Genomic DNA, 15,961 nt, shown 5'->3' on the forward strand with positions numbered 1-15,961 from the left:
TAGTATGGGTGACCGGCTGGGAATCCAGGTCCCGTTGACTTTTAAGGCCGTGAGTAGGTTTCTTTCCTTTTCGGAGGTGCGTTCGCACTGCAGAAAGCCCATAGGAAAGGAGGAGGAGCTGTCAACGGGCATTCTAAGCTGAATGTGCCTGCTCTCGTCAGATCGCGGCCGCCAGCCAGCTTGAGGCCTGCAAGTACCAGTATGGGTGACCGGCTGGGAATCCCAGGTCCCGTTGACTTTTAAGGCCGTGAGTAGGTTTCTTTCCGTTTCGGAGGTGCGTTCGCACTGCAGAAAGCCATAGGAAAGGAGGAGGAGCTGTCAACGGGCATTCTAAGCTGAATGTACCTGCTCTCGTCAGATCGCGGCCGCCAGCCAGCTTGAGGCCTGGCAAGTACCAGTATGGGGTGACCGGCTGGGAATCCAGGTCCGTTGACTTTTAAGGCCGTGAGTAGGTTGCTTTCCTTTTCGGAGGTGCGTTCGCACTGCAGAAAGCCCATAGGAAAGGAGGAGGAGCTGTCAACGGGCATTCTAAGCTGAATGTGCCTGCTCTCGTCAGATCGCGGCCGCCAGCCAGCTTGAGGCCTGGCAAGTACCAGTATGGGTGACCGGCTGGAATCCCAGGTCCCGTGACTTTTAAGGCCGTGAGTAGGTTTCTTTCCTTTCGGAGGTGCGTTCGCACTGCAGAAAGCCCATAGGAAAGGAGGAGGAGCTGTCAACGGGCATTCTAAGCTGAATGTGCCTGCTCTCGTCAGATCGCGGCCGCCAGCCAGCTTGAGGCCTGGCAAGTACCAGTATGGGTGACCGGCTGGGAATCCCAGGTCCCGTTGACTTTTAAGGCCGTGAGTAGGTTGCTTTCCTTTTCGGAGGTGCGTTCGCACTGCAGAAAGCCCATAGGAAAGGAGGAGGAGCTGTCAACGGGCATTCTAAGCTGAATGTGCCTGCTCTCGTCAGATCGCGGCCGCAGCCAGCCTTGAGGCCTGGCAAGTACCAGTATGGGTGACCGGCTGGGAATCCCAGGTCCGTTGACTTTTAAGGCCGTGAGTAGGTTGCTTTCCTTTTCGGAGGTGCGTTCGCACTGCAGAAAGCCCATAGGAAAGGAGGAGGAGCTGTCAACGGCATTCTAAGCTGAATGTGCCTGCTCTCGTCAGATCGCGGCCGCCAGCCAGCTTGAGGCCTGGCAAGTACCAGTATGGGTGACCGGCTGGGAATCCCAGGTCCCGTTGACTTTTAAGGCCGTGAGTAGGTTGCTTTCTTTTCGGAGGTGCGTTCGCACTGCAGAAAGCCCATAGAAAGGAGGAGGAGCTGTCAACGGGCATTCTAAGCTGAATGTGCCTGCTCTCGTCAGATCGCGGCCGCCAGCCAGCTTGAGGCCTGGCAAGTACCAGTATGGGTGACCGGCTGGGAATCCCAGGTCCCGTTGACTTTTAAGGCCGTGAGTAGGTTTCTTTCCTTTTCGGAGGTGCGTTCGCACTGCAGAAAGCCCATAGGAAAGGAGGAGGAGCTGTCAACGGGCATTCTAAGCTGAATGTGCCTGCTCTCGTCAGATCGCGGCCGCCAGCCAGCTTGAGGCCTGGCAAGTACCAGTATGGGTGACCGGCTGGGAATCCCAGGTCCCGTTGACTTTTAAGGCCGTGAGTAGGTTTCTTTCCTTTTCGGAGGTGCGTTCGCACTGCAGAAAGCCCATAGGAAAGGAGGAGGAGCTGTCAACTGGCATTCTAAGCTGAATGTGCCTGCTCTCGTCAGATCGCGGCCGCCAGCCAGCTTGAGGCCTGGCAAGTACCAGTATGGGTGACCGGCTGGGAATCCCAGGTCCCGTTGACTTTTAAGGCCGTGAGTAGGTTTCTTTCCTTTCGGAGGTGCGTTCGCACTGCAGAAAGCCCATAGGAAAGGAGGAGGAGCTGTCAACGGGCATTCTAAGCTGAATGTGCCTGCTCTCGTCAGATCGCGGCCGCCAGCCAGCTTGAGGCCTGGCAAGTACCAGTATGGGTGACCGTCTGGGAATCCCAGGTCCCTGTTGACTTTTAAGGCCGTGAGTAGGTTTCTTTCCTTTTCGGAGGTGCGTTCGCACTGCAGAAAGCCCATAGGAAAGGAGGAGGAGCTGTCAACGGGCATTCTAAGCTGAATGTGCCTGCTCTCGTCAGATCGCGGCCGCCAGCCAGCTTGAGGCCTGGCAAGTACCAGTATGGGTGACCGGCTGGGAATCCCAGGTCCCGTTGACTTTTAAGGCCGTGAGTAGGTTTCTTTCCTTTTCGGAGGTGCGTTCGCACTGCAGAAAGCCCATAGGAAAGGAGGAGGAGCTGTCAACGGGCATTCTAAGCTGAATGTGCCTGCTCTCGTCAGATCGCGGCCGCCAGCCAGCTTGAGGCCTGGCAAGTACCAGTATGGGTGACCGGCTGGGAATCCAGGTCCCGTTGACTTTTAAGGCCGTGAGTAGGTTCTTTCCTTTTCGGAGGTGCGTTCGCACTGCAGAAAGCCCATAGGAAAGGAGGAGGAGCTGTCAACGGGCATTCTAAGCTGAATGTGCCTGCTCTCGTCAGATCGCGGCCGCCAGCCAGCTTGAGGCCTGGCAAGTACCAGTATGGGTGACCGGCTGGGAATCCCAGGTCCCGTTGACTTTTAAGGCCGTGAGTAGGTTTCTTTCCGTTTCGGAGGTGCGTTCGCACTGCAGAAAGCCATAGGAAAGGAGGAGGAGCTGTCAACGGGCATTCTAAGCTGAATGTGCCTGCTCTCGTCAGATCGCGGCCGCCAGCCAGCTTGAGGCCTGGCAAGTACCAGTATGGGTGACCGGCTGGGAATCCCAGGTCCCGTTGACTTTTAAGGCCGTGAGTAGGTTGCTTTCCTTTTCGGAGGTGCGTTCGCACTGCAGAAAGCCCATAGGAAAGGAGGAGGAGCTGTCAACGGGCATTCTAAGCTGAATGTGCCTGCTCTCGTCAGATCGCGGCCGCCAGCCAGCTTGAGGCCTGGCAAGTACCAGTATGGGTGACCGGCTAGGAATCCCAGGTCCCGTTGACTTTTAAGGCCGTGAGTAGGTTTCTTTCCTTTTGGAGGTGCGTTCGCACTGCAGAAAGCCCATAGGAAAAGGAGGAGGAGCTGTCAACGGGCATTCTAAGCTGAATGTGCCTGCTCTCGTCAGATCGCGGCCGCCAGCCAGCTTGAGGCCTGGCAAGTACCAGTATGGGTGACCGGCTGGGATCCAGGTCCCGTTGACTTTAAGGCCGTGAGTAGGTTGCTTTCCTTTTTCGGAGGTGCGTTCGCACTGCAGAAAGCCCATAGGAAAGGAGGAGGAGCTGTCAACGGGCATTCTAAGCTGAATGTGCCTGCTTTCGTCAGATCGCGGCCGCCAGCCAGCTTGAGGCCTGGCAAGTACCAGTATGGGTGACCGGCTGGAATCCAGGTCCGTGACTTTTAAGGCCGTGAGTAGGTTGCTTTCCTTTTCGGAGGTGCGTTCGCACTGCAGAAAGCCCATAGGAAAGGAGGAGGAGCTGTCAACGGGCATTCTAAGCTGAATGTGCCTGCTCTCGTCAGATCGCGGCCGCCAGCCAGCTTGAGGCCTGGCAAGTACAGTATGGGTGACCGGCTGGGAATCCAGGTCCGTTGACTTTAAGGCCGTGAGTAGGTTGCTTTCCTTTTCGGAGGTGCGTTCGCACTGCAGAAAGCCCATAGGAAAGGAGGAGGAGCTGTCAACGGGCATTCTAAGCTGAATGTGCCTGCTCTCGTCAGATACGCGGCCGCCAGCCAGCTTGAGGCCTGGCAAGTACCAGTATGGGTGACCGGCTGGGAATCCCAGGTCCTGTTGACTTTTAAGGCCGTGAGTAGGTTTCTTTCCTTTTCGGAGGTGCGTTCGCACTGCAGAAAGCCCCATAGAAAGGAGGAGGAGCTGTCAACGGGCATTCTAAGCTGAATGTGCCTGCTCTCGTCAGATCGCGGCCGCCAGCCAGCTTGAGGCCTGGCAAGTACCAGTATGGGTGACCGTCTGGGAATCCAGGTCCTGTTGACTTTTAAGGCCGTGAGTAGGTTTCTTTCCTTTTCGGAGGTGCGTTCGCACTGCAGAAAGCCCATAGGAAAGGAGGAGGAGCTGTCAACGGGCATTCTAAGCTGAATGTGCTGCTCTCGTCAGATCGCGGCCGCCAGCCAGCTTGAGCCTGGCAAGTACCAGTATGGGTGACCGGCTGGGAATCCCAGGTCCGTTGACTTTTAAGGCCGTGAGTAGGTTTCTTTCCTTTTCGGAGTGCGTTCGCACTGCAGAAAGCCCATAGGAAAGGAGGAGGAGCTGTCAACGGGCATTCTAAGCTGAATGTGCCTGCTCTCGTCAGATCGCGGCCGCCAGCCAGCTTGAGGCCTGCAAGTACCAGTATGGGTGACCGGCTGGGAATCCCAGGTCCCGTGACTTTTAAGGCCGTGAGTAGGTTTCTTTCCTTTTCGGAGGTGCGTTCGCACTGCAGAAAGCCCATAGGAAAGGAGGAGGAGCTGTCAACGGGCATTCTAAGCTGAATGTGCCTGCTCTCGTCAGATCGCGGCCGCCAGCCAGCTTGAGGCCTGGCAAGTACCAGTATGGGTGACCGGCTGGGAATCCCAGGTCCCGTTGACTTTTAAGGCCGTGAGTAGGTTTCTTTCTGTTTCGGAGGTGCGTTCGCACTGCAGAAAGCCCATAGAAAGGAGGAGGAGCTGTCAACGGGCATTCTAAGCTGAATGTGCCTGCTCTCGTCAGATCGCGGCCGCCAGCCAGCTTGAGGCCTGGCAAGTACCAGTATGGGTGACCGGCTGGAATCCCAGGTCCCGTTGACTTTTAAGGCCGTGAGTAGGTTGCTTTCCTTTTCGGAGGTGCGTTCGCACTGCAGAAAGCCCATAGGAAAGGAGGAGGAGCTGTCAACGGGCATTCTAAGCTGAATGTGCCTGCTCTCGTCAGATCGCGGCCGCCAGCCAGCTTGAGGCCTGGCAAGTACCAGTATGGGTGACCGGCTGGAATCCCAGGTCCCGTTGACTTTAAGGCCGTGAGTAGGTTTCTTTCCTTTTCGGAGGTGCGTTCGCACTGCAGAAAGCCCATAGGAAAGGAGGAGGAGCTGTCAACGGGCATTCTAAGCTGAATGTGCCTGCTCTCGTCAGATCGCGGCCGCCAGCCAGCTTGAGGCCTGGCAAGTACCAGTATGGGTGACCGGCTGGGAATCCCAGGTCCGTTGACTTTAAGGCCGTGAGTAGGTTTCTTTCCTTTTTCGGAGGTGCGTTCGCACTGCAGAAAGCCCATAGGAAAGGAGGAGGAGCTGTCAACGGGCATTCTAAGCTGAATGTGCCTGCTCTCGTCAGATCGCGGCCGCCAGCCAGCTTGAGGCCTGGCAAGTACCAGTATGGGTGACCGGCTGGGAATCCCAGGTCCCGTTGACTTTTAAGGCCGTGAGTAGGTTGCTTTCCTTTTCGGAGGTGCGTTCGCACTGCAGAAAGCCCATAGGAAAGGAGGAGGAGCTGTCAACGGGCATTCTAAGCTGAATGTGCCTGCTCTCGTCAGATCGCGGCCGCCAGCCAGCTTGAGGCCTGGCAAGTACCAGTATGGGTGACCGGCTGGGAATCCCAGGTCCGTTGACTTTTAAGGCCGTGAGTAGGTTGCTTTCTTTTCGGAGGTGCGTTCGCACTGCAGAAAGCCCATAGGAAAGGAGGAGGAGCTGTCAACGGGCATTCTAAGCTGAATGTGCCTGCTCTCGTCAGATCGCGGCCGCCAGCCAGCTTGAGGCCTGGCAAGTACCAGTATGGGTGACCGGCTGGGAATCCCAGGTCCCGTTGACTTTAAGGCCGTGAGTAGGTTGCTTTCCTTTTCGGAGGTGCGTTCGCACTGCAGAAAGCCCATAGGAAAGGAGGAGGAGCTGTCAACGGGCATTCTAAGCTGAATGTGCCTGCTCTCGTCAGATCGCGGCCGCCAGCCAGCTTGAGGCCTGGCAAGTACCAGTATGGGTGACCGGCTGGGAATCCCAGGTCCGTTGACTTTTAAGGCCGTGAGTAGGTTTCTTTCCTTTCGGAGGTGCGTTCGCACTGCAGAAAGCCCATAGGAAAGGAGGAGGAGCTGTCACGGGCATTCTAAGCTGAATGTGCCTGCTCTCGTCAGATCGCGGCCGCCCAGCCAGCTTGAGGCCTGGCAAGTACCAGTATGGGTGACCGGCTGGGAATCCCAGGTCCCGTTGACTTTTAAGGCCGTGAGTAGGTTTCTTTCCGTTTCGGAGGTGCGTTCGCACTGCAGAAAGCCCATAGGAAAGGAGGAGGAGCTGTCAACGGGCATTCTAAGCTGAATGTACCTGCTCTCGTCAGATCGCGGCCGCCAGCCAGCTTGAGGCCTGGCAAGTACCAGTATGGGTGACCGGCTGGGAATCCCAGGTCCCGTTGACTTTTAAGGCCGTGAGTAGGTTGCTTTCCTTTTCGGAGGTGCGTTCGCACTGCAGAAAGCCCATAGGAAAGGAGGAGGAGCTGTCAACGGGCATTCTAAGCTGAATGTGCCTGCTCTCGTCAGATCGCGGCCGCCAGCCAGCTTGAGGCCTGGCAAGTACCAGTATGGGTGACCGGCTGGGAATCCCAGGTCCCGTTGACTTTTAAGGCCGTGAGTAGGTTTCTTTCCTTTTCGGAGGTGCGTTCGCACTGCAGAAAGCCCATAGGAAAGGAGGAGGAGCTGTCAACGGGCATTCTAAGCTGAATGTGCCTGCTCTCGTCAGATCGCGGCCGCCAGCCAGCTTGAGGCCTGGCAAGTACCAGTATGGGTGACCGGCTGGAATCCAGGTCCCGTTGACTTTTAAGGCCGTGAGTAGGTTGCTTTCCTTTTCGGAGGTGCGTTCGCACTGCAGAAAGCCCATAGGAAAGGAGGAGGAGCTGTCAACGGGCATTCTAAGCTGAATGTGCCTGCTCTCGTCAGATCGCGGCCGCCAGCCAGCTTGAGGCCTGGCAAGTACCAGTATGGGTGACCGGCTGGGAATCCCAGGTCCCGTTGACTTTTAAGGCCGTGAGTAGGTTTATTTCCTTTTCGAGGTGCGTTCGCACTGCAGAAAGCCCATAGGAAAGGAGGAGGAGCTGTCAACGGGCATTCTAAGCTGAATGTGCCTGCTCTCGTCAGATCGCGGCCGCCAGCCAGCTTGAGGCCTGGCAAGTACCAGTATGGGTGACCGGCTGGGAATCCCAGGTCCCGTTGACTTTTAAGGCCGTGAGTAGGTTTCTTTCCGTTTCGGAGGTGCGTTCGCACTGCAGAAAGCCCATAGGAAAGGAGGAGGAGCTGTCAACGGGCATTCTAAGCTGAATGTACCTGCTCTCGTCAGATCGCGGCCGCCAGCCAGCTTGAGGCCTGGCAAGTACCAGTATGGGTGACCGGCTGGGAATCCCAGGTCCCGTTGACTTTTAAGGCCGTGAGTAGGTTGCTTTCCTTTTCGGAGGTGCGTTCGCACTGCAGAAAGCCCATAGGAAAGGAGGAGGAGCTGTCAACGGGCATTCTAAGCTGAATGTGCCTGCTCTCGTCAGATCGCGGCCGCCAGCCAGCTTGAGGCCTGGCAAGTACCAGTATGGGTGACCGGCTGGGAATCCCAGGTCCCGTTGACTTTTAAGGCCGTGAGTAGGTTTCTTTCCTTTTCGGAGGTGCGTTCGCACTGCAGAAAGCCCATAGGAAAGGAGGAGGAGCTGTCAACGGGCATTCTAAGCTGAATGTGCCTGCTCTCGTCAGATCGCGGCCGCCAGCCAGCTTGAGGCCTGGCAAGTACCAGTATGGGTGACCGGCTGGGAATCCAGGTCCGTTGACTTTTAAGGCCGTGAGTAGGTTGCTTTCCTTTTCGGAGGTGCGTTCGCACTGCAGAAAGCCCATAGGAAAGGAGGAGGAGCTGTCAACGGGCATTCTAAGCTGAATGTGCCTGCTCTCGTCAGATCGCGGCCGCCAGCCAGCTTGAGGCCTGGCAAGTACCAGTATGGGTGACCGGCTGGGAATCCCAGGTCCGTTGACTTTTAAGGCCGTGAGTAGGTTTGCTTTCCTTTTCGGAGGTGCGTTCGCACTGCAGAAAGCCCATAGGAAAGGAGGAGGAGCTGTCAACGGGCATTCTAAGCTGAATGTGCCTGCTCTCGTCAGATCGCGGCCGCCAGCCAGCTTGAGGCCTGCAAGTACCAGTATGGGTGACCGGCTGGGAATCCCAGGTCCCGTTGACTTTTAAGGCCGTGAGTAGGTTGCTTTCCTTTTCGGAGGTGCGTTCGCACTGCAGAAAGCCCATAGGAAAGGAGGAGGAGCTGTCAACGGGCATTCTAAGCTGAATGTGCCTGCTCTCGTCAGATCGCGGCCGCCAGCCAGCTTGAGGCCTGGCAAGTACCAGTATGGGTGACCGGCTGGGAATCCCAGGTCCCGTTGACTTTTAAGGCCGTGAGTAGGTTTCTTTCCTTTTCGGAGGTGCGTTCGCACTGCAGAAAGCCCATAGGAAAGGAGGAGGAGCTGTCAACGGGCATTCTAAGCTGAATGTGCCTGCTCTCGTCAGATCGCGGCCGCCAGCCAGCTTGAGGCCTGGCAAGTACCAGTATGGGTGACCGGCTGGGAATCCCAGGTCCCGTTGACTTTTAAGGCCGTGAGTAGGTTTCTTTCCTTTTCGGAGGTGCGTTCGCACTGCAGAAAGCCCATAGGAAAGGAGGAGGAGCTGTCAACGGGCATTCTAAGCTGAATGTGCCTGCTCTCGTCAGATCGCGGCCGCCAGCCAGCTTGAGGCCTGGCAAGTACCAGTATGGGTGACCGGCTGGGAATCCAGGTCCCGTTGACTTTTAAGGCCGTGAGTAGGTTGCTTTCCTTTTCGGAGGTGCGTTCGCACTGCAGAAAGCCCATAGGAAAGGAGGAGGAGCTGTCAACGGGCATTCTAAGCTGAATGTGCCTGCTCTCGTCAGATCGCGGCCGCCAGCCAGCTTGAGGCCTGGCAAGTACCAGTATGGGTGACCGGCTGGGAATCCAGGTCCCGTTGACTTTTAAGGCCGTGAGTAGGTTTCTTTCCTTTTGGAGGTGCGTTCGCACTGCAGAAAGCCCATAGGAAAGGAGGAGGAGCTGTCAACGGGCATTCTAAGCTGAATGTGCCTGCTCTCGTCAGATCGCGGCCGCCAGCCAGCTTGAGGCCTGGCAAGTACCAGTATGGGTGACCGGCTGGGAATCCCAGGTCCCGTTGACTTTTAAGGCCGTGAGTAGGTTGCTTTCCTTTTCGGAGGTGCGTTCGCACTGCAGAAAGCCCATAGGAAAGGAGGAGGAGCTGTCAACGGGCATTCTAAGCTGAATGTGCCTGCTTTCGTCAGATCGCGGCCGCCAGCCAGCTTGAGGCCTGGCAAGTACCAGTATGGGTGACCGGCTGGGAATCCCAGGTCCGTTGACTTTTAAGGCCGTGAGTAGGTTGCTTTCCTTTTCGGAGGTGCGTTCGCACTGCAGAAAGCCCATAGGAAAGGAGGAGGAGCTGTCAACGGGCATTCTAAGCTGAATGTGCCTGCTCTCGTCAGATCGCGGCCGCCAGCCAGCTTGAGGCCTGGCAAGTACCAGTATGGGTGACCGGCTGGGAATCCCAGGTCCGTTGACTTTTAAGGCCGTGAGTAGGTTGCTTTCCTTTTCGGAGGTGCGTTCGCACTGCAGAAAGCCCATAGGAAAGGAGGAGGAGCTGTCAACGGGCATCTAAGCTGAATGTGCCTGCTCTCGTCAGATCGCGGCCGCCAGCCAGCTTGAGGCCTGGCAAGTACCAGTATGGGTGACCGGCTGGGAATCCCAGGTCCCGTTGACTTTTAAGGCCGTGAGTAGGTTTCTTTCCTTTTCGGAGGTGCGTTCGCACTGCAGAAAGCCCATAGGAAAGGAGGAGGAGCTGTCAACGGGCATTCTAAGCTGAATGTGCCTGCTCTCGTCAGATCGCGGCCGCCAGCCAGCTTGAGGCCTGCAAGTACCAGTATGGGTGACCGGCTGGGAATCCAGGTCCCGTTGACTTTTAAGGCCGTGAGTAGGTTGCTTTCCTTTTCGGAGGTGCGTTCGCACTGCAGAAAGCCCATAGGAAAGGAGGAGGAGCTGTCAACGGGCATTCTAAGCTGAATGTGCCTGCTCTCGTCAGATCGCGGCCGCCAGCCAGCTTGAGGCCTGGCAAGTACCAGTATGGGTGACCGGCTGGAATCCCAGGTCCCGTTGACTTTTAAGGCCGTGAGTAGGTTTCTTTCCTTTTCGGAGGTGCGTTCGCACTGCAGAAAGCCCATAGGAAAGGAGGAGGAGCTGTCAACGGGCATTCTAAGCTGAATGTGCCTGCTCTCGTCAGATCGCGGCCGCCAGCCAGCTTGAGGCCTGGCAAGTACCAGTATGGGTGACCGGCTGGGAATCCCAGGTCCCGTTGACTTTTAAGGCCGTGAGTAGGTTTCTTTCCTTTTCGGAGGTAGCGTTCGCACTGCAGAAAGCCCATAGGAAAGGAGGAGGAGCTGTCAACTGGCATTCTAAGCTGAAGTGCCTGCTCTCGTCAGATCGCGGCCGCCAGCCAGCTTGAGGCCTGGCAAGTACCAGTATGGGTGACCGGCTGGGAATCCCAGGTCCCGTTGACTTTTAAGGCCGTGAGTAGGTTTCTTTCCTTTTCGGAGGTGCGTTCGCACTGCAGAAAGCCCATAGGAAAGGAGGAGGAGCTGTCACGGGCATTCTAAGCTGAATGTGCCTGCTCTCGTCAGATCGCGGCCGCCAGCCAGCTTGAGGCCTGGCAAGTACCAGTATGGGTGACCGTCTGGGAATCCCAGGTCCTGTTGACTTTTAAGGCCGTGAGTAGGTTTCTTTCCTTTTCGGAGGTGCGTTCGCACTGCAGAAAGCCATAGGAAAGGAGGAGGAGCTGTCAACGGTAATTCTAAGCTGAATGTGCCTGCTCTCGTCAGATCGCGGCCGCCAGCCAGCTTGAGGCCTGGCAAGTACCAGTATGGGTGACCGGCTGGGAATCCCAGGTCCCGTTGACTTTTAAGGCCGTGAGTAGGTTTCTTTCCTTTTCGGAAGTGCGTTCGCACTGCAGAAAGCCCATAGGAAAGGAGGAGGAGCTGTCAACGGGCATTCTAAGCTGAATGTGCCTGCTCTCGTCAGATCGCGGCCGCCAGCCAGCTTGAGGCCTGGCAAGTACCAGTATGGGTGACCGGCTGGGAATCCCAGGTCCTGTTGACTTTTAAGGCCGTGAGTAGGTTTCTTTCCTTTTCGGAGGTGCGTTCGCACTGCAGAAAGCCCATAGGAAAGGAGGAGGAGCTGTCAACGGGCATTCTAAGCTGAATGTGCCTGCTCTCGTCAGATCGCGGCCGCCAGCCAGCTTGAGGCCTGGCAAGTACCAGTATGGGTGACCGGCTGGGAATCCCAGGTCCCGTTGACTTTTAAGGCCGTGAGTAGGTTTCTTTCCGTTTCGGAGGTGCGTTCGCACTGCAGAAAGCCCATAGGAAAGGAGGAGGAGCTGTCAACGGGCATTCTAAGCTGAATGTGCCTGCTCTCGTCAGATCGCGGCCGCCAGCCAGCTTGAGGCCTGGCAAGTACCAGTATGGGTGACCGGCTGGGAATCCCAGGTCCCGTTGACTTTTAAGGCCGTGAGTAGGTTGCTTTCCTTTTCGGAGGTGCGTTCGCACTGCAGAAAGCCCATAGGAAAGGAGGAGGAGCTGTCAACGGGCATTCTAAGCTGAATGTGCCTGCTCTCGTCAGATCGCGGCCGCCAGCCAGCTTGAGGCCTGGCAAGTACCAGTATGGGTGACCGGCTGGGAATCCCAGGTCCCGTTGACTTTTAAGGCCGTGAGTAGGTTTCTTTCCTTTTTGGAGGTGCGTTCGCACTGCAGAAAGCCCATAGGAAAGGAGGAGGAGCTGTCAACGGGCATTCTAAGCTGAATGTGCCTGCTCTCGTCAGATCGCGGCCGCCAGCCAGCTTGAGGCCTGGCAAGTACCAGTATGGGTGACCGTCTGGGAATCCCAGGTCCTGTTGACTTTTAAGGCCGTGAGTAGGTTTCTTTCCTTTTCGGAGGTGCGTTCGCACTGCAGAAAGCCCATAGGAAAGGAGGAGGAGCTGTCAACGGGCATTCTAAGCTGAATGTGCCTGCTCTCGTCAGATTGCGGCCGCCAGCCAGCTTGAGGCCTGGCAAGTACCAGTATGGGTGACCGTCTGGGAATCCCAGGTCCTGTTGACTTTTAAGGCCGTGAGTAGGTTTCTTTCCTTTTCGGAGGTGCGTTCGCACTGCAGAAAGCCCATAGGAAAGGAGGAGGAGCTGTCAACGGGCATTCTAAGCTGAATGTGCCTGCTCTCGTCAGATCGCGGCCGCCAGCCAGCTTGAGGCCTGGCAAGTACCAGTATGGGTGACCGGCTGGGAATCCCAGGTCCCGTTGACTTTTAAGGCCGTGAGTAGGTTGCTTTCCTTTTCGGAGGTGCGTTCGCACTGCAGAAAGCCCATAGGAAAGGAGGAGGAGCTGTCAACGGGAATTCTAAGCTGAATGTGCCTGCTCTCGTCAGATCGCGGCCGCCAGCCAGCTTGAGGCCTGGCAAGTACCAGTATGGGTGACCGGCTGGAATCCCAGGTCCCGTTGACTTTTAAGGCCGTGAGTAGGTTTCTTTCCTTTTCGGAGGTGCGTTCGCACTGCAGAAAGCCCATAGGAAAGGAGGAGGAGCTGTCAACGGGCATTCTAAGCTGAATGTGCCTGCTCTCGTCAGATCGCGGCCGCCAGCCAGCTTGAGGCCTGGCAAGTACCAGTATGGGTGACCGGCTGGGAATCCCAGGTCCCGTTGACTTTTAAGGCCGTGAGTAGGTTTCTTTCCTTTTCGGAGGTGCGTTCGCACTGCAGAAAGCCCATAGGAAAGGAGGAGGAGCTGTCAACTGGCATTCTAAGCTGAATGTGCCTGCTCTCGTCAGATCGCGGCTGCCAGCCAGCTTGAGGCCTGGCAAGTACCAGTATGGGTGACCGGCTGGGAATCCCAGGTCCTGTTGACTTTTAAGGCCGTGAGTAGGTTTCTTTCCTTTTCGGAGGTGCGTTCGCACTGCAGAAAGCCCATAGGAAAGGAGGAGGAGCTGTCAACGGGCATTCTAAGCTGAATGTGCCTGCTCTCGTCAGATTGCGGCCGCCAGCCAGCTTGAGGCCTGGCAAGTACCAGTATGGGTGACCGTCTGGGAATCCCAGGTCCTGTTGACTTTTAAGGCCGTGAGTAGGTTTCTTTCCTTTTCGGAGGTGCGTTCGCACTGCAGAAAGCCCATAGGAAAGGAGGAGGAGCTGTCAACGGGCATTCTAAGCTGAATGTGCCTGCTCTCGTCAGATTGCGGCCGCCAGCCAGCTTGAGGCCTGGCAAGTACCAGTATGGGTGACCGTCTGGGAATCCCAGGTCCTGTTGACTTTTAAGGCCGTGAGTAGGTTTCTTTCCTTTTCGGAGGTGCGTTCGCACTGCAGAAAGCCCATAGGAAAGGAGGAGGAGCTGTCAACGGGCATTCTAAGCTGAATGTGCCTGCTCTCGTCAGATCGCGGCCGCCAGCCAGCTTGAGGCCTGGCAAGTACCAGTATGGGTGACCGGCTGGGAATCCCAGGTCCCGTTGACTTTTAAGGCCGTGAGTAGGTTGCTTTCCTTTTCGGAGGTGCGTTCGCACTGCAGAAAGCCCATAGGAAAGGAGGAGGAGCTGTCAACGGGCATTCTAAGCTGAATGTGCCTGCTCTCGTCAGATCGCGGCCGCCAGCCAGCTTGAGGCCTGGCAAGTACCAGTATGGGTGACCGGCTGGGAATCCCAGGTCCCGTTGACTTTTAAGGCCGTGAGTAGGTTTCTTTCCTTTTCGGAGGTGCGTTCGCACTGCAGAAAGCCCATAGGAAAGGAGGAGGAGCTGTCAACGGGCATTCTAAGCTGAATGTGCCTGCTCTCGTCAGATCGCGGCCGCCAGCCAGCTTGAGGCCTGGCAAGTACCAGTATGGGTGACCGGCTGGGAATCCCAGGTCCCGTTGACTTTTAAGGCCGTGAGTAGGTTTCTTTCCTTTTCGGAGGTGCGTTCGCACTGCAGAAAGCCCATAGGAAAGGAGGAGGAGCTGTCAACGGGAATTCTAAGCTGAATGTGCCTGCTCTCGTCAGATCGCGGCCGCCAGCCAGCTTGAGGCCTGGCAAGTACCAGTATGGGTGACCGGCTGGGAATCCCAGGTCCCGTTGACTTTTAAGGCCGTGAGTAGGTTTCTTTCCTTTTCGGAGGTGCGTTCGCACTGCAGAAAGCCCATAGGAAAGGAGGAGGAGGAGCTGTCAACGGGCTTTCTAAGCTGAATGTGCCTGCTCTCGTCAGATCGCGGCCGCCAGCCAGCTTGAGGCCTGGCAAGTACCAGTATGGGTGACCGGCTGGGAATCCCAGGTCCCGTTGACTTTTAAGGCCGTGAGTAGGTTGCTTTCCTTTTCGGAGGTGCGTTCGCACTGCAGAAAGCCCATAGGAAAGGAGGAGGAGCTGTCAACGGGCATTCTAAGCTGAATGTGCCTGCTCTCGTCAGATCGCGGCCGCCAGCCAGCTTGAGGCCTGGCAAGTACCAGTATGGGTGACCGGCTGCGAATCCCAGGTCCCGTTGACTTTTAAGGCCGTGAGTAGGTTTCTTTTCTTTTCGGAGGTGCGTTCGCACTGCAGAAAGCCCATAGGAAAGGAGGAGGAGCTGTCAACGGGCATTCTAAGCTGAATGTGCCTGCTCTCGTCAGATTGCGGCCGCCAGCCAGCTTGAGGCCTGGCAAGTACCAGTATGGGTGACCGGCTGGGAATCCCAGGTCCCGTTGACTTTTAAGGCCGTGAGTAGGTTTCTTTCCTTTTCGGAGGTGCGTTCGCACTGCAGAAAGCCCATAGGAAAGGAGGCGGAGCTGTCAACGGGCATTCTAAGCTGAATGTGCCTGCTCTCGTCAGATCGCGGCCGCCAGCCAGCTTGAGGCCTGGCAAGTACCAGTATGGGTGACCGGCTGGGAATCCCAGGTGCCGTTGACTTTTAAGGCCGTGAGTAGGTTTCTTTCCTTTTCGGAAGTGCGTTCGCACTGCAGAAAGCCCATAGGAAAGGAGGAGGAGCTGTCAACGGGCATTCTAAGCTGAATGTGCCTGCTCTCGTCAGATCGCGGCCGCCAGCCAGCTTGAGGCCTGGCAAGTACCAGTATGGGTGACCGGCTGGGAATCCCAGGTCCCGTTGACTTTTAAGGCCGTGAGTAGGTTTCTTTCCTTTTCGGAGGTGCGTTCGCACTGCAGAAAGCCCATAGGAAAGGAGGAGGAGCTGTCAACGGGCATTCTAAGCTGAATGTGCCTGCTCTCGTCAGATCGCGGCCGCCAGCCAGCTTGAGGCCTGGCAAGTACCAGTATGGGTGACCGGCTGGGAATCCCAGGTCCGTTGACTTTTAAGGCCGTGAGTAGGTTGCTTTCCTTTTCGGAGGTGCGTTCGCACTGCAGAAAGCCCATAGGAAAGGAGGAGGAGCTGTCAACGGGCATTCTAAGCTGAATGTGCCTGCTCTCGTCAGATCGCGGCCGCCAGCCAGCTTGAGGCCTGGCAAGTACCAGTATGGGTGACCGGCTGGGAATCCCAGGTCCCGTTGACTTTTAAGGCCGTGAGTAGGTTTCTTTCCTTTTCGGAGGTGCGTTCGCACTGCAGAAAGCCCATAGGAAAGGAGGAGGAGCTGTCAACGGGCATTCTAAGCTGAATGTGCCTGCTCTCGTCAGATCGCGGCCGCCAGCCAGCTTGAGGCCTGGCAAGTACCAGTATGGGTGACCGGCTGGGAATCCCAGGTCCCGTTGACTTTTAAGGCCGTGAGTAGGTTTCTTTCCGTTTCGGAGGTGCGTACGCACTGCAGAAAGCCCATAGGAAAGGAGGAGGAGCTGTCAACGGGCATTCTAAGCTGAATGTGCCTGCTCTCGTCAGATCGCGGCCGCCAGCCAGCTTGAGGCCTGGCAAGTACCAGTATGGGTGACCGGCTGGGAATCCCAGGTCCCGTTGACTTTTAAGGCCGTGAGTAGGTTGCTTTCCTTTTCGGAGGTGCGTTCGCACTGCAGAAA

General features: G+C 56.6%; 54 pseudogenes; all 54 read left to right on the forward strand.

The window, feature by feature from the left end:
• Positions 1-120: 120 nt before the first annotated feature.
• LOC136602751 (5S ribosomal RNA) lies at positions 121-238 on the forward strand (annotated as a pseudogene).
• Positions 239-711: 473 nt separating this feature from the next.
• On the forward strand, positions 712-830 carry LOC136602657 (5S ribosomal RNA; annotated as a pseudogene).
• Positions 831-1,304: 474 nt separating this feature from the next.
• On the forward strand, positions 1,305-1,423 carry LOC136602669 (5S ribosomal RNA; annotated as a pseudogene).
• An 80-nt stretch (positions 1,424-1,503) lies between these two features.
• Positions 1,504-1,622, forward strand: LOC136602681 (5S ribosomal RNA; annotated as a pseudogene).
• An 80-nt stretch (positions 1,623-1,702) lies between these two features.
• On the forward strand, positions 1,703-1,821 carry LOC136602739 (5S ribosomal RNA; annotated as a pseudogene).
• A 79-nt stretch (positions 1,822-1,900) lies between these two features.
• On the forward strand, positions 1,901-2,020 carry LOC136602629 (5S ribosomal RNA; annotated as a pseudogene).
• Positions 2,021-2,100: 80 nt separating this feature from the next.
• Positions 2,101-2,219, forward strand: LOC136602693 (5S ribosomal RNA; annotated as a pseudogene).
• Positions 2,220-2,299: 80 nt separating this feature from the next.
• Positions 2,300-2,417, forward strand: LOC136602638 (5S ribosomal RNA; annotated as a pseudogene).
• Positions 2,418-2,496: 79 nt separating this feature from the next.
• Positions 2,497-2,615, forward strand: LOC136602705 (5S ribosomal RNA; annotated as a pseudogene).
• A 79-nt stretch (positions 2,616-2,694) lies between these two features.
• LOC136602717 (5S ribosomal RNA) lies at positions 2,695-2,813 on the forward strand (annotated as a pseudogene).
• Positions 2,814-2,893: 80 nt separating this feature from the next.
• On the forward strand, positions 2,894-3,012 carry LOC136602686 (5S ribosomal RNA; annotated as a pseudogene).
• A 667-nt stretch (positions 3,013-3,679) lies between these two features.
• On the forward strand, positions 3,680-3,799 carry LOC136602745 (5S ribosomal RNA; annotated as a pseudogene).
• Positions 3,800-3,879: 80 nt separating this feature from the next.
• Positions 3,880-3,997, forward strand: LOC136602632 (5S ribosomal RNA; annotated as a pseudogene).
• Positions 3,998-4,469: 472 nt separating this feature from the next.
• On the forward strand, positions 4,470-4,588 carry LOC136602729 (5S ribosomal RNA; annotated as a pseudogene).
• A 672-nt stretch (positions 4,589-5,260) lies between these two features.
• On the forward strand, positions 5,261-5,379 carry LOC136602742 (5S ribosomal RNA; annotated as a pseudogene).
• Positions 5,380-5,656: 277 nt separating this feature from the next.
• On the forward strand, positions 5,657-5,775 carry LOC136602753 (5S ribosomal RNA; annotated as a pseudogene).
• Positions 5,776-6,250: 475 nt separating this feature from the next.
• On the forward strand, positions 6,251-6,369 carry LOC136602614 (5S ribosomal RNA; annotated as a pseudogene).
• An 80-nt stretch (positions 6,370-6,449) lies between these two features.
• Positions 6,450-6,568, forward strand: LOC136602755 (5S ribosomal RNA; annotated as a pseudogene).
• Positions 6,569-6,845: 277 nt separating this feature from the next.
• Positions 6,846-6,964, forward strand: LOC136602756 (5S ribosomal RNA; annotated as a pseudogene).
• A 79-nt stretch (positions 6,965-7,043) lies between these two features.
• On the forward strand, positions 7,044-7,162 carry LOC136602757 (5S ribosomal RNA; annotated as a pseudogene).
• Positions 7,163-7,242: 80 nt separating this feature from the next.
• Positions 7,243-7,361, forward strand: LOC136602736 (5S ribosomal RNA; annotated as a pseudogene).
• Positions 7,362-7,441: 80 nt separating this feature from the next.
• LOC136602758 (5S ribosomal RNA) lies at positions 7,442-7,560 on the forward strand (annotated as a pseudogene).
• A 476-nt stretch (positions 7,561-8,036) lies between these two features.
• On the forward strand, positions 8,037-8,154 carry LOC136602752 (5S ribosomal RNA; annotated as a pseudogene).
• An 80-nt stretch (positions 8,155-8,234) lies between these two features.
• LOC136602759 (5S ribosomal RNA) lies at positions 8,235-8,353 on the forward strand (annotated as a pseudogene).
• Positions 8,354-8,433: 80 nt separating this feature from the next.
• Positions 8,434-8,552, forward strand: LOC136602760 (5S ribosomal RNA; annotated as a pseudogene).
• Positions 8,553-8,632: 80 nt separating this feature from the next.
• LOC136602639 (5S ribosomal RNA) lies at positions 8,633-8,750 on the forward strand (annotated as a pseudogene).
• Positions 8,751-8,830: 80 nt separating this feature from the next.
• On the forward strand, positions 8,831-8,948 carry LOC136602640 (5S ribosomal RNA; annotated as a pseudogene).
• Positions 8,949-9,027: 79 nt separating this feature from the next.
• LOC136602761 (5S ribosomal RNA) lies at positions 9,028-9,146 on the forward strand (annotated as a pseudogene).
• A 476-nt stretch (positions 9,147-9,622) lies between these two features.
• LOC136602744 (5S ribosomal RNA) lies at positions 9,623-9,740 on the forward strand (annotated as a pseudogene).
• Positions 9,741-10,215: 475 nt separating this feature from the next.
• Positions 10,216-10,334, forward strand: LOC136602762 (5S ribosomal RNA; annotated as a pseudogene).
• A 476-nt stretch (positions 10,335-10,810) lies between these two features.
• On the forward strand, positions 10,811-10,929 carry LOC136602738 (5S ribosomal RNA; annotated as a pseudogene).
• Positions 10,930-11,009: 80 nt separating this feature from the next.
• On the forward strand, positions 11,010-11,128 carry LOC136602641 (5S ribosomal RNA; annotated as a pseudogene).
• Positions 11,129-11,208: 80 nt separating this feature from the next.
• Positions 11,209-11,327, forward strand: LOC136602764 (5S ribosomal RNA; annotated as a pseudogene).
• Positions 11,328-11,407: 80 nt separating this feature from the next.
• LOC136602766 (5S ribosomal RNA) lies at positions 11,408-11,526 on the forward strand (annotated as a pseudogene).
• Positions 11,527-11,606: 80 nt separating this feature from the next.
• Positions 11,607-11,725, forward strand: LOC136602767 (5S ribosomal RNA; annotated as a pseudogene).
• An 80-nt stretch (positions 11,726-11,805) lies between these two features.
• Positions 11,806-11,924, forward strand: LOC136602583 (5S ribosomal RNA; annotated as a pseudogene).
• Positions 11,925-12,004: 80 nt separating this feature from the next.
• Positions 12,005-12,123, forward strand: LOC136602692 (5S ribosomal RNA; annotated as a pseudogene).
• Positions 12,124-12,203: 80 nt separating this feature from the next.
• Positions 12,204-12,322, forward strand: LOC136602768 (5S ribosomal RNA; annotated as a pseudogene).
• A 278-nt stretch (positions 12,323-12,600) lies between these two features.
• On the forward strand, positions 12,601-12,719 carry LOC136602769 (5S ribosomal RNA; annotated as a pseudogene).
• An 80-nt stretch (positions 12,720-12,799) lies between these two features.
• LOC136602733 (5S ribosomal RNA) lies at positions 12,800-12,918 on the forward strand (annotated as a pseudogene).
• An 80-nt stretch (positions 12,919-12,998) lies between these two features.
• LOC136602694 (5S ribosomal RNA) lies at positions 12,999-13,117 on the forward strand (annotated as a pseudogene).
• Positions 13,118-13,197: 80 nt separating this feature from the next.
• On the forward strand, positions 13,198-13,316 carry LOC136602695 (5S ribosomal RNA; annotated as a pseudogene).
• An 80-nt stretch (positions 13,317-13,396) lies between these two features.
• LOC136602770 (5S ribosomal RNA) lies at positions 13,397-13,515 on the forward strand (annotated as a pseudogene).
• An 80-nt stretch (positions 13,516-13,595) lies between these two features.
• LOC136602771 (5S ribosomal RNA) lies at positions 13,596-13,714 on the forward strand (annotated as a pseudogene).
• An 80-nt stretch (positions 13,715-13,794) lies between these two features.
• LOC136602772 (5S ribosomal RNA) lies at positions 13,795-13,913 on the forward strand (annotated as a pseudogene).
• Positions 13,914-13,993: 80 nt separating this feature from the next.
• LOC136602662 (5S ribosomal RNA) lies at positions 13,994-14,112 on the forward strand (annotated as a pseudogene).
• Positions 14,113-14,195: 83 nt separating this feature from the next.
• Positions 14,196-14,314, forward strand: LOC136602697 (5S ribosomal RNA; annotated as a pseudogene).
• An 80-nt stretch (positions 14,315-14,394) lies between these two features.
• LOC136602716 (5S ribosomal RNA) lies at positions 14,395-14,513 on the forward strand (annotated as a pseudogene).
• Positions 14,514-14,593: 80 nt separating this feature from the next.
• On the forward strand, positions 14,594-14,712 carry LOC136602707 (5S ribosomal RNA; annotated as a pseudogene).
• Positions 14,713-14,792: 80 nt separating this feature from the next.
• On the forward strand, positions 14,793-14,911 carry LOC136602687 (5S ribosomal RNA; annotated as a pseudogene).
• An 80-nt stretch (positions 14,912-14,991) lies between these two features.
• On the forward strand, positions 14,992-15,110 carry LOC136602773 (5S ribosomal RNA; annotated as a pseudogene).
• Positions 15,111-15,388: 278 nt separating this feature from the next.
• Positions 15,389-15,507, forward strand: LOC136602774 (5S ribosomal RNA; annotated as a pseudogene).
• An 80-nt stretch (positions 15,508-15,587) lies between these two features.
• Positions 15,588-15,706, forward strand: LOC136602777 (5S ribosomal RNA; annotated as a pseudogene).
• Positions 15,707-15,786: 80 nt separating this feature from the next.
• LOC136602778 (5S ribosomal RNA) lies at positions 15,787-15,905 on the forward strand (annotated as a pseudogene).
• The last annotated feature ends 56 nt before the right edge of the window (positions 15,906-15,961 follow it).

Source organism: Eleutherodactylus coqui, unplaced genomic scaffold (assembly GCF_035609145.1).
Source record: "Eleutherodactylus coqui strain aEleCoq1 unplaced genomic scaffold, aEleCoq1.hap1 HAP1_SCAFFOLD_539, whole genome shotgun sequence".
Lineage (NCBI taxonomy): Eukaryota > Metazoa > Chordata > Amphibia > Anura > Eleutherodactylidae > Eleutherodactylus > Eleutherodactylus coqui.